Genomic DNA, 14,017 nt, shown 5'->3' with positions numbered 1-14,017 from the left:
AATGAAGTTCTCTCAACAATGATAACATAATCAGATCATATAACTAGCCCTCAACATGCAACAAAGAGTCACTCCAAAGTCACTAATAGCGGGGAACAAACGAAGAGATTATTGTCGGGTACGAAACCACCACAAAGTTATTATTTCTGATCGATCTATTCAAGAGTTCGTACTAGAATAACACCTTAAGATACATATCAACCAAGACCCTAATTTCACCTAGATACTCCATTGTCACCTCAAGTATCCGTGGGCATGATTATACGATATGCATCACACAATCTCAGAATCATCTATTCAACCAACACATAGAACTTCAAAGAGTGCCCCAAAGTTTCTACCAGAGAGTCAAAACGTGTGCCAACCCCTGTGCATAGGTTCCCATTGTCACGAACCCGCAAGTTGATCACCAAAACATACATCAAGTACTCACATGAACCCACGTGTGCCAACCCATATGCATAGGTTCCCAATTGTCACAAACCCGCAAGTTGATCACAGCAGATAGACACATGCAATACATACATCAAGTGTTCTCAAAGACTCAATCGATAAGATAACTCCAAAGGGGAAACTCAATTCATTACAAGAGGGAGAGGGGGAAGAACATCATAAGATCCAACTATAGTAGCAAAGCTCATGGTACATCGAGATCAAGACATCTCAAGAATACGAGAGAGAGAGAGAGATCAAACACATAGCTACTGGTACATACCCTCAGCCCCGAGGGAGAACTACTCCCTCCTCGTCATGGAGATCGCTGGGATGATGAAGATGGCCACCGGAGATGAATTCCCCCTCCGACAGGGTGCGGAACGGGCTCCAAATTGGTTTTTGGTGGCTACAGAGGCTTGCGGCGGCGGAACTCCCGATCTAGATTTCTTTTTTGGGGTTTCTGAATTTATAGGAATTTATGGCGGTGGAATTGCGTGAGTTGGGCCTACGAGGAGGTCACAAGCCTGCGCGCCACCACCAGGGGGGTGGTGGCGGCGTGAGGGCTTGTGACTCCCTCGTGGACCATCTGTCCTTCTCCCAAAGCTTCGGGGGTCTCTTTTGGTCCAAAAAAATCATCGTAAAGTTTCATTCCATTTGGACTCCGTCTGAAAAAGGGCCAAAAACACGGAAAAAACAGAAACTGGCACTTGGCACTGAGTTAATAGGTTAGTCCCAAAAAGATATAAAATAGCATATTCATGCATATAAAACATCCAAAGTTGACAAGATAATAGCATGGAACCATCAAAAATTATAGATACTTGGAGACGTATCAAGCATCCCCAAGTTTAACTCATGCTCGTCCTCAAGTAGGGAAGTGATAAAGAATGAATTTTTGATGTTGCATGCTACCTAGCATAGATGTCCTTTGTAACTCCTCTCACGTGACATGAATGTTCAGATCCGTTAGATTCAAAACAATAGTTTGCTATTGATGTGGAAACAATAATAATTCAAGCAAACTAGCAAGGTAATCATGAACTTTCAAAATAACAAGGCCAAAAGAAAGTTATCCCTACAAAAGCATATAGTCTGGCTATGCTCTATCATCATTGCACAATGAATTTAAATCATGCACAACCCCAGTATTGGCCAAGTAATTGTTTCACACCTTTACTTTCTCAAACATTTTCAACTCTCACACAATACATGAGCGTGAGCCATGGTTTTAGCACTATAAGTGGTGTGGAGTGTGGTGGAGGTTGCAAGACAAAAAAGGAGAAGATGATCACATTAACTAGGCATATCAATAAGCTGTGGAGATGCTCATCAATAGATATCAATGTGAATGAGTAGGGATTGCCATATAAATGATGCACTAGAGCTAAGAGTATGTGAAAGCTCTTAAAGAAAACTAGTGGGTGTGCATCCAACTTGCTTGCTCACGAAGACCTAAGGCAATTTTGAGGAAGCCTATCATTGGAATATACAAGCCAAGTTATATAATGAAAATTTCCCACTAGTTATATGGTGGTGAAAAAACGAGAGACTCTCAATCATGAAGATCATGGTGCTTAATATGCACAAGTGTGGAAAAGTGGTAGCATTGTCCCTTCTCTCTTTTTCTCTCATTTTTTTGGGTGGGCTCTTTGGCCTCTTTTTTTTTGGTGGGCATCTTTGGCCTCTTTTATTTACTCACATGGGACAATGCTCCATCAATGATGATCATCACACTTTCAACTCAAAACTTAGAGCAATGATGACTCTATCTGAAATGCCTTCGGTAGTGTACCGTGACAATGATCTAGCATGGCATAGACATTAATGGAAACATCATGCTAGCTATATTATGATCATGCAATGGCAATGTAGAAGTGGTGGCACAAGTCATGGTGGTAGTTGCATGGCAATATATCTCGGAATGACTTTGAAAAAGCCATAGTAGGTAGGTATGGTGGCTGTTTTGAGGGAGGCTAATGGTGGGTTTTGTGCACCGTCGAAAGTTGCACGGCACTAAGAAGATAGTGATGGTGGAAGGTGAAAGTGCATCTAAACCATGGACTCAACATTAGTCATGAAGAACTCATATACTTGTTGCAAAAGTTTTAGTAGTAATCGAAACAAAGCATTCAACGCATACTCCTAGGGGAAGGGTTGGTAGGTATAAACCATCGTGCGATCCCGACCGCCACACAAAGGATGACAATCAATAGACTAATCATGCTCATACTTCATCACATAGCGGTTCACCATACGTGCATGCTACGGGAATCACTAACTTCAACACAAGTATTTCTAGATCCACAACACCTTACTAGCATAACTTCAATATTACCACAACCACAACTCAAAACTAATTGAGATGAATCAAACTTCTATAACTATTCAATGCACATGAAGGTGGAAGTTTTCGTATCCCTTTGGATAACTACCCCTTTTGAGACTACTTTCAAAGCATAGATCAACTACCAAACGACGCACCGCTGCGCTCTAAAAGATATAAGTGAAGCACATAGAGCAAAAGTATCTAGCTCAAAAGATATAAGTGAAGCACATGTGAGCTGAATTGTCTACCAAAGGATATAAGTGAAGCTCGACAAAATCACGGTGAGTGCATGTCTCTCTCTCTAGGTGTGCAGCAAGGATGATTGTGACACAACAAAAATAAAATACTCCTATGATACAAGACGCTCCAAGCAAAACACATAACATGTGGTGAATAAAAATATAGCCCCAAGTAACGTTACCGATGGATTGAAGACGAAAGAGGGGATGCCTTCCCGGGGCATCCCCAAGCTTAGACTTTTACGACATCCTTGAATCAAATTGGGGTTCCTTGGGAATCCCCAAGCTTGAGCTCTTGCCACTCTTTATCTTTTTGTCCATAAGAACTTCACCCAAAACTTGAAAACTTCACAACACGAAACTTAAACAGAAACTCGTGATAACATTAGTATAAGAAAGCAAACCACCACTTCCTTAGGTAATGTAGCAAACTTAAATTCTACTTATGCTGATGTTGGTTTACTGTATTTTCAATCTTCCATGGCTAATACCCCCTGATACTATCCATAGTTTCATCAAAATAAGCAACCAACACAACAAAAACAGAATCTGTTAACAGCAGACCAGTCTGTAGCAATTTGTATATTTCGTATACCTCTGGTACTTCAAACATTATGAACAATTACGATAGTCTGAAGAATTTGCGCAATCATCAGCAAAAAAAATCAACTCAAAAGCTCTTACAGAAAAAAAATGAAAATTCTTTTCGTGAGAAGAAAGTTTCTGTCTTTTCCAGCATGACCAAACGATCATCCCCAAGACTAATCATAACGGTTTTGCTTGGCACAAACGCAAAAAGAAACACAAAAGACACAATCATAACAGAATTATGATGGTGTGGAGAAAACAAAACACGAAGCAAAAAAGCAAAGAAAAATTTATTCATTGGGTTGCCTCCCAACAAGCGCTATCGTTTAACGCCCTTAGCTAGGCATTGATTTCAATGATGCTCACATAAAAGGTAAGGATTGAAACACAACGAGAGCATCATGGAGCAAATGGCTAGCACATTTAAGTCTAACCCACTTCCTATGCATAGGGATTTTGTGATCAAACAATTTATTGGAGCAAGAATCAACTAGCATAGGAAGGCAAAACAAGCATAGCTTCAAAAATTTCAACATATGGAGAGGAAGCTTGATACTATTGCAATAAGTAGAAGCATATGATCCTCTCTCATAGTAATTTTCAGTAGCATCATGAATGAATTCAAAAATATAACCAGCACCTAAGGCTTTCTTTTCATGATCTACAAGCATAGAAATTTTACTACTCTCCACACAAGGAAATCTATTCTCAAGAATAGTAATGGGAGTATCGTAAAAGACTTGAGCACTACAAATTGTGTCCACAATGAAAAAGCAAGGTTTAGCAAAAGGGTTCTCGAGAGTATGACAAGTTTTATCATCCCTCTTCTTCAAAGCATAAGTATCCTCACAATAATCATCATAGATAGGGGGCATGCTTTCATCAAAATAAGTTTGATCATTCAAAGTGGAAGAACTAAAAAGATCATCTTCATCAAATATAGCATCCCCAAGCTTGTGGCTTTGCATATCATTAGCATCATGGGTATTCATAGAATTCATGCTAACAACATTGCAATCATGCTCATCATTCACATATTCTAATCTAAGCATTCTATGTAATTCTTCTTTCAGCACTTGAGCACAATTTTCCTTCCCATCATGCTCACGAAAGACATTGAAAAGATGGAGCATATGAGGCATCCTCAATTCCATTTTTTGTAGTTTTCTAGCGAAAGAACAAGAAACAAAAGATTTGAGTGCAAGATCTAAAGATATACCTTCAAGCGCTAACCTCCCCGGCAACGGCGCCAGAAAAGAGCTTCGTTGACGGGATGTTAGCGTCGCTTACCTAGCCTCCCCGGCAACGGCGCCAGAAAAGAGCTTGATGTCTACTACGCAACCTTCTCCTTGTAGACGTTGTTGAGCCTCCAAGTGCAGAGGTTTGTAGGACAGTAGCCATTTTCCCTCAAGTGGGTGACCTAAGGTTTATCAATCAGCGGGAGGCGTAGGATGAAGATGGTCTCTCCCAAGCAACCCTGCAACCAAATAACAAAGAGTCTCTTGTGTCCCCAACACACCTAATACAATGGTATGTTGTATAGGTGCACTAGTTCGGCGAAGAGATGGTCATACAAGTGCAATATGGATGGTAGATATAGGTTTTTGTAATCTGAAATTACAAAAACAGCAAGGTAACAAGTAACAAAAGTGAGCACGAACGGTATTGCAATGCGTGGAAACAAGGCATAGGGTTCATACTTTCACTAATGAAGTTCTCTCAACAATGGTAACATAATTGGATCATATAACTAGCCCTCAACATGCAACAAAGAGTCACTCCAAAGTCACTAATAGCGGGGAACAAACGAAGAGATTATTGTCGGGTACGAAACCACCACAAAGTTATTCTTTCTGATCGATCTATTCAAGAGTTCGTACTAGAATAACACCTTAAGATACATATCAACCAAGATCCTAATGTCACCTAGATACTCCATTGTCACCTCAAGTATCCGTGGGCATGATTATACGATATGCATCATACAATCTCAGAATCATCTATTCAACCAACACATAGAACTTCAAAGAGTGCCCCAAAGTTTCTACCAGAGAGTCAAACCTGTGCCAACCCCTGTGCATAGGTTCCCAATGTCACGAACCCACAAGTTGATCACCAAAACATACATCAAGTACTCACATGAACCCACGTGTGTCAACCCATATGCATAGGTTCCCAATTGTCACAAACCCGCAAGTTGATCACAGCAGATAGACACGTGCAAGACATACATCAAGTGTTCTCAAAGACTCAATCCGATAAGATAACTCCAAAGGGGAAACTCAATTCATTACAAGAGGGAGAGGGGGAAGAACATCATAAGATCCAACTATAGTAGCAAAGCCCATGGTACATCGAGATCAAGACATCTCAAGAACACGAGAGAGAGAGATCAAACACATAGCTACTGGTACATACCCTCAGCCCCGAGGGAGAACTACTCCCTCCTCGTCATGGAGATCGCCGGGATGATGAAGATGGCCACCGGAGATGAATTCCCCCTCCGGAAGGGTGCCGGAACGGGCTTCAGATTGGTTTTTGGTGGCTACAGAGGCTTGCGTCGGCGGAACTCCCGATCTAGGTTTCTTTTTGGGGGTTTCTAAATTTATAGGAATTTATGGCGGTGGAATTGCGTCAGTTGGGCCTATGAGGAGGTCACAAGCCTGCGCGCCACCACCGGGGGGGGTGGCGGTGTGAGGGCTTGTGACCCCCTCGTGGCCCATCTGGCCTTCTCCCAAAGCTTCGGGGGTCTCTCTTGGTCCAAAAAAAATCATCGTAAAGTTTCATTCCATTTGGACTCCGTCTGAAAATGGGCCAAAAACACGGAAAAAACAGAAACTCGCACTTGGCACTGAGTTAATAGGTTAGTCCCAAAAAGATATAAAATAGCATATTCATGCATATAAAACATCCAAAGTTGACAAGATAATAGCATGGAACCATCAAAAATTATAGATATGTTGGAGACGTATCAGCCGCGCCTACCAGGCTTGTGGGGCCCACATGTCCCCCCTCCACTTATTCCAGCTCCCATCTCCTTCTCCTACCTCCAGAAAAAATCGTTTCACGGCTCAAACCCGTGTTCTTGCTCTTCTTGCTGTGATTTTCGATCTCCTTGTGCAAAGCCCCATTCACCAAACCGTTTTGGGGAAATTGCTCCTTGGTATGTGACTCCTCCATTGGTCCAATTAGTTTTTGCTCTAGTGCCTTATACGTCGCGTATTTTTGCTGCCTTGGTGACCATGTTCTTGAGCTTTGCATGCTAATTTTAGCTGGTCCCAAGTAGTTTTGATGCGTGATATGGCCTCTAGGCACTTGTAGGAGTAGTTGCTATGAGTTCAGTTGAGCCTTGTTCACTTTTCCTTTGAGTCACTGAAAATTTTAGAAAAGGAAGATGTTGAGGAGAAACTATCATGGTGGTTCCTCAAGCAAGAGGGGTCCCCGCCTCGTGATTCGGGAACCCGATCCTTACCAACCGAGGAACGCACAGGTACAACCATGTGAATGGCCTTCTGATGAATTCATGATTGATGCAGGTTTCAAAGACGAGTTTGATACACTTTTTCACAATGTTGGACTTGAAGAATTCATCTCCGATAAATGTGAATAGTATACTACTCTCACTGCCTCTTTTGTTCGTAGATTCAAATTTTTAGCTGGCCGTGACACATCTGTACTGTTTGATCTCTATGAAAAATCTTATAACATGGATTTAGAGGATTTCAATAGAATTTGCAAGATACCTGATTGGGGTAGTCTCAATGATCCTCCTAAATCTTCGGTTAGAGATTTTTTTCTCTAGTATAAATGTTGGAGAAACTAGAGATATTACACAGGCTACCATGGGGAGCATTCATTTTCCTGCCTTGCATTACTTTGCCCTCTTCATAGGTAGATGCATTAACGGCAAGATCGAGCATTGTCACCTCTGCGCACCTGACCTCAGTATTCTTGAGAGCGCTGTAACGGGTGATAGAAGTTTCAACTTGGGAACTATAATAGCAAGGAGGCTGAATAATAATGCTAATGAAGGGGATTTCTTTGGTGGGATCTATGCCACTCGCATAGCAAATTTTCTTGGAGTACCCATCCGCGAAGGAGATCCCCCGCTCCATACAGCTTTCCTTGATCGCGCCGTGATACGTCTCAAACGTATCTATAATTTTTTATGGTTTCACGCTGTTATCTTGTCAACTTTGGATGTTTTTTTACCTTTTATATCTTTTTTGGGACTAACTTATTAACTCACTGCTAAGCGCCAGTTCCTGTTTTTTCTGTGTTTTTGACTCTTTTCAGATCTGATTTTGGAACGGAGTCCAAACGGAATAAAATCCCCAAAATAGATTTTTCTAGAACGGAAGAAGATTGGGAGCTTGAGGGCCAAGGCAGTGGTCTCTCACGGGGCCCACAAGCCCTGTTGCTGCGTCCAGGGGGGAGGCCGCGACAACCAAGATTGTGGCCCCCCTGGCACTCCCCTACCCTAGGTCTTTGGCCTATAAATTCCCTAAAAATCCAGAAAAAATCAGGGCATCCATGAAAACACTTTTCCGCCGCCGCAAGCTTCCGTTTCCTCGAGATCTTATCTAGAGACCCTTCCCGGTGCCCTGCCGGAGGGGACTTTGGAGTTGGAGGGCTTCTACATCAACATAATCGCCCCTCCAATGACTCGTGAGTAGTTCACTTTAGATATACGGGTCCGTAGTTATTAGCTAGATGGCTTCCTCTCTCTCTTGGATCTTCAATACAAAGTGCTCCATGATCTTCATGGAGATCTATCCGATGTAATCCTCTTTGCGGTGTGTTTGTCGAGATCCGATGAATTCTGGATTTGTGATCAGATTATCTATTTGAGTCTTTGCTGATTTCTTATATGCATGATTTGATATCCTTGTAAGTCTCTCCGAGTCTTGGGTTTTGTTTGGCCAACTAGATCTATGATTCTTGCAATGGGAGAAGTGCTTGGTTTTGGGTTCATACCGTGTGGTGACCTTTCCCAGTGACAGAAGGGGCAGCAAGGCACACATCGTGTTATTGCCATCAAGGGTAACAAGATGGGCTTTTATCGTAGATATGAGATTGTCCATCTACATCATGTCATCTTGCTTAAGGCGTTACTCTGTTCTTTTGGACTTAATACACTAGATGCATGCTGGATAGCGGTCGACGTGTGGAGTAATAGTAGTAGATGCAGAAAGTATCGGTCTACTTGTTTTGGACGTGATGCCTATAGATATAATCATTGCCTTAGATAACGTCACGACTTTGCGCGGTTCTATCAATTGCTCGACAGTAATTCGTTCACCCACCGTCTACTTGCTTTCATGAACTAGTGAACACTACGGCCCCCGGGTCTATTCACACCTATCGTTCCCACTTTCACTTTTACTTTGCTTGTTTACTTTGTTGCTTTCAGTTCTCACTTTGCAAACAATCTATAAGGGATTGACAACCCCTTCATAGCGTTGGGTGCAAGCTCTTTGTGTTTGTGCAGGTACTTGAGTCTTGATGAGATCTTCATTGGTTCGATACCTTGGTTCTCAAAACTAAGGGAAATACTTACCGCCGCTGTGCTACATCACCCTTTCCTCTTCAAGGGAACACCAACGCAAGGCTCCAAGGCCGCGGGGAAATCCTTTGCATATTTGCCAAGGAAGTCCCTAAAGGCGTAGCCGTAGCAGCAGGATTCCTGGCGCCGTACAAGGGAAGGTCTGTTGTCGCAGTAGCACGCCGCTATGACACGCTATTCGTTCCTTGAGAGGGATAATGGATCCCTCCTATACCGGCTAATATTTAACCAACAACGTGTTTTCCATATTACCCTTCCTGCTCCTGCCTTCTTTGACTTTCAAGTAAAATGGAGATATTACATAACGAGAGGAGAGGCATAAGAATATGAGAGGGAGGCAAAGGATGCTCGCCTCCGTGAGGCAGCTATTCAGGCAGTGGCTTCCGCGCTCCCGTACAACCCCCATTATGATTTTGGGTATCGCCCGGACCATCCTTGGGAGTAGACCAACTTAGGCCAAAAGCCTAAGCTTGGGGGAGTACGTGTTTCTCACCGACTTTATATTCATGCTCACACTTTCACTTTGTTAGTCGGTGTTCACACTTTGCCACTGTATCCATGCTAGTTTATTCCTTTTTCTTGTTTTCTTCTCGTCTGTTTGTCTAGTTTGAGAAAACCCAAAAAGATTTATCGTTCTTCTTTTGCTTGTTGGGAGCTTTCCCGTGTAAATAGTTTTCTTTTTCTTTAGGTCAAGGTAGAAGACCATGGTTACGATGTTTAGTGGCTCTCGCATGCATATCTGATTATCTGTCAAAGAGTCATATTACTTTGTCTTCTCCTTTGTGTTTCCTTGCATATTCCAGCTTAGTCCAATGCATGAGCACTCTTATTATTGTTCACGTCATTCGGTCGTGCAAGTGAAAGGCAATAATGACGATATATGATGAAGTGACTGAGCCTGGAAAAGCTGGTATGAACTTGATCTATTTTGTTTTTGTAAATATGACTAGCTCATTGTTCCAGATTCAGCTTTGCTGTGAGAGAAACATGTTTGCAATGACAACTTAGAGATCATAGTTTCTGATGCCATGCTTAATTAGCTAGGAGCTTAATGGTTTGTCTTGGGTGCCAACATGAATTTTGAGATGATTATGATGTAGTATGATAGGATGGTATCCTCCTTTGAATGGTTCAAGTGGCTTGACTTGGCGCATGTTTACGCATGTAGTTGAAACAAAATCAACATAGCCTCTATGATATTCATGTTCATGGTGATTTATGTCCTACTCATGCTTGCAGTCAATGTTGGTTAATGTCAATGCATATTGTTGACTGTTGTCGCTCTCTAGTTGGTCGCTTCCCAGTCTTTTGCTAGCCTTCACTTGTACTAAGCGGGAATACTGCTTGTGCATCCACTTCCATAAACCCAAAGTTGTTTCGTATGAGTCCACCATACCTACCTATATACGGTATCTACCTGCCGTTCCAAGTAAATTTGCATGTTCCACTCTCTAAACCTTCAAGAAATAATCTGTTTTGCATGCCTGAACCGCTCATGTGGTGACAAGGGGCGATCAGTATCTTCCATGCTAGGCGTGTTATCCTCGATATGTGTTTATTCACTATCACTCACGAGAAAGGGGCCGGTAATTGGAATGCCCAGCTCCATGCTCAAATCGAAAAGATAATTGCAAACAAAACTCCCCCTGGATTGTTGTTGGTATGGATGGCACCCAAGTATTCGGTTAGTCGTGGAGTGTGATTGATCGGTGGTGGGGGAGTCAAAACTTTACTTTTCTGTTTGGGAACCGCCTATAGTATGTGTAGCATGGAAGATGGTGAAAAATCTTGGTCATTGCGTTGACAATGAAAGCATGCCACCCAAAATTATTTATCTCTGTCTTAAAAGCTTGAGATCTGGCACCTCTACAAATCAATGCTTCCCTCTGCGAAGGGCCTGTCTATTTATGTTTCTGTTGAGTCACCCTCTTCTTATAAAAGCACCAATTAGAGAGCACCTCTGTCATTTCTATGCTTTGCTTTTAGTTGTTATTGAGTACGACTGTGACTGGATCTTCTTTGCCATGAATTACAATGTTCAGTCAGCCCTTGGTCTTTGAAGGTGCTCTGCATTTATGTTTTGTGGTCTCAGAAAGAGCTAGCGAGATACCATCTGTTCGTATTGCTTCATGATTGTTTTGATTTAAGTGTTGACATTTGAAACTTATTATTATTGCTCGCTAGTTGATTATGCCATTGATCCGAGTTCCTCTTGAGACCTAAATGTCATTGCTTATGTGGTTAGCTTATGATCTTGTTGAAAATCTGAATATGAGTTAGACATAATTGCAACAACAAGATCAAACAGAGTTCGTAAAAGTTTTTTCTTTTGTCTCTTTCAGTTTGTCAACTGAATTTCTTGAGGACAAGCAAGGATTTAAGATTGGGGGAGTTGATACGTCTCCATCGTATCTAATTTTCCAAACTCTTTTGCCCTTATGTTGGACTCTAATTTGCATGATTTGAATGGAACTAACCCAAACTAACGTTGTTTTCAACAGAATTGCCATGGTGTTGTTTTTGTGCAGAAATAAAAGTTCTCGGAATGACTTGGAAATTTACGAGGATTTTTTGTGGAATATATAAAAAATACTGGCGCAAGAATCAACCGGAGGCGTGGAGCGAGGAGGCCACAAGCCCACCAGGCGCGCCCCCCCCTGGTTGCGCCTAGCACGCTTTGTGGGGCCTTTGGAGCTCCACCACCACCAACTCCAGCTCTATTTAGTCCCTTTCGTCCGAAAAAAATCAAGGAGAAGAGTTCATCGCGTTTTACGATACGGAGGCGCCGCCACCACCTGTTCTTCCTCTGGAGGGCAGATCTGGAGTCCGTTCTGGGCTCCGGAGAGGGGAGATCGTCGCCATCGTCATCACCAATTCCATGATGCTTTTCACCGTTCGTGAGTAATCTCATCGTAGGCTTGCTGGACGGTGATGGGTTGGATGAGATCTATCATGTAATCGAGTTACTTTTGACGGGGATTGGTCCCTAGTATCCACTATGTTCTGAGATTGATGTTGCTACTACTTTGCCATGCTTAATTCTTGTCACTAGGGCCCGAGTGCCATGATTTCAGATCTGAACCTATTATGTTCTCGCCAATATATGTGTGTTCTTGATCCTACCTTGCAAGTTGTAGTCACCTACTATGTGCTATGACCCGGCAACCCCGGAGTGACAATAGCCGGAACCACTCCCGGAGATGACCATTGTATGAGGAGTTCATGTATTCACTAAGTGATAATGCGTTGTTCCGGGGCTCTATTAAAAGGAGAACCTTAATATCCCGTAGTTTCCATTAGGACCCCGCTACCACGGAAGGGATGCACAATAGATGTCATGCAAGTTCTTTTTCCTAAGCACGTATGACTACATACGGAATGCATGCCTACATTACATTGACGAACTGGAGCTAGTTACATATCTCTCCGTGTTATAACTGTTGCATGATGAATATCATACGGCATAATTATCCATCACCGATCCAATGCCTACGAGTTTTTTCTACCGGTCCTTGCTACGTTACTTTGTCGCTACTGCTGTCACTGCTGCTACTATTACTCTGTCACTACTGCTACTGTTACCGCTACTGTTGTCACTGCTGCTACTGGTACCATTGCTACTGTTGCTATCACACTACTTTGCTACTGATACTTTGCTGTAGATACTAAGTCTTTTAGGTGTGGTTGAATTGACAACTCAACTGCTAATACTTGAGAATATTCTTTGGCTTCCCCTTGTGTCGAATCAAAAAATTTGGGTTGAATACTCTACCCTCGAAAACTGTTGCGATCCCCTATACTTGTGGGTTATCAGGCCCATTAGAGAAGCACGTGCAATACATGCAAAATGGTGCAACTAACCAAACACACCCATGTTGAGTCGGCATATCGACGTGATCAATATAATAACTACTAATTTGGTGATTTTGATTGAAATGGGTGGTCCACAAGAGTCGGCATTCCATCCTCAACTGTCATAATTTTGAAGCCCGCTCCAAATGAAACCGATGAGCATTCATATTTGAAGGTTTTGGGGCATTGATTTGGAGCGTTCTCTACCGACAACCGCTTACGTGGAAAGGGAACTTTCATATTTCTTCATCCTCCTACATGGTCAACCTTCCCTCACTACTAATGGTGTAGATGGCTAGACGCCAGTCTCACCTGAAAGCGAGCTAACGAGTGACGACCACCGGATGCTAACTGCCCGTGACAATTGTTGCCATGTTTCTCACCACTTTTTCGTCGCATGTAGCTATAAAAAGAACATGACCATGTATGACCTAGCTCATATCCTCGCCACCCACAGCTTCCACTTCCCTCCTTGTAGACATGTCGCTTCCTCTTCAACCGGACTGGGTGCCGCTCTCAAAGGATGAGAAGTGGATCCTGACAGAGGAGGAACCACATGAGGTGGCCGACCTCCTCACTGAGGTGCTGGAAGTCGCGCATGAGGATCCCACACTTCTCAACGAGTGACCGAATTGTTGGAAATATGCCCTGGAGGTAATAATAAATTGGTTATTATTATATTTCCTTATTCATGATAATCGTTTATTATCCATGCTAGAATTGTATTGATTGGAAACTCAAATACATGTGTGGATACATAGACAACACACTATCCCTAGTGAGCCTCTAATGGACTAGCTCGTTGATCAAAGATGGTCAAGGTTTCCTAACCATAGACAAGAGTTGTCATTTGATAATGGGATTACATCATTATGAGAATGATGCGATGGACAAGACCCAAACTATGAACGTAGCATGTGATCGTCTCAGTTTATTGCTACTGTTTTCTGCATGTCAAGTCTCTGTTCCTATGACCATGAGATCATGCAACTCTCGTACACCGGAGGAATG

Source organism: Hordeum vulgare, chromosome 3H, assembly GCF_904849725.1.
Source record: "Hordeum vulgare subsp. vulgare chromosome 3H, MorexV3_pseudomolecules_assembly, whole genome shotgun sequence".
In the NCBI taxonomy this organism is placed as follows: domain Eukaryota; kingdom Viridiplantae; phylum Streptophyta; class Magnoliopsida; order Poales; family Poaceae; genus Hordeum; species Hordeum vulgare.
Note: the sequence above shows the minus strand (reverse complement) of the source record.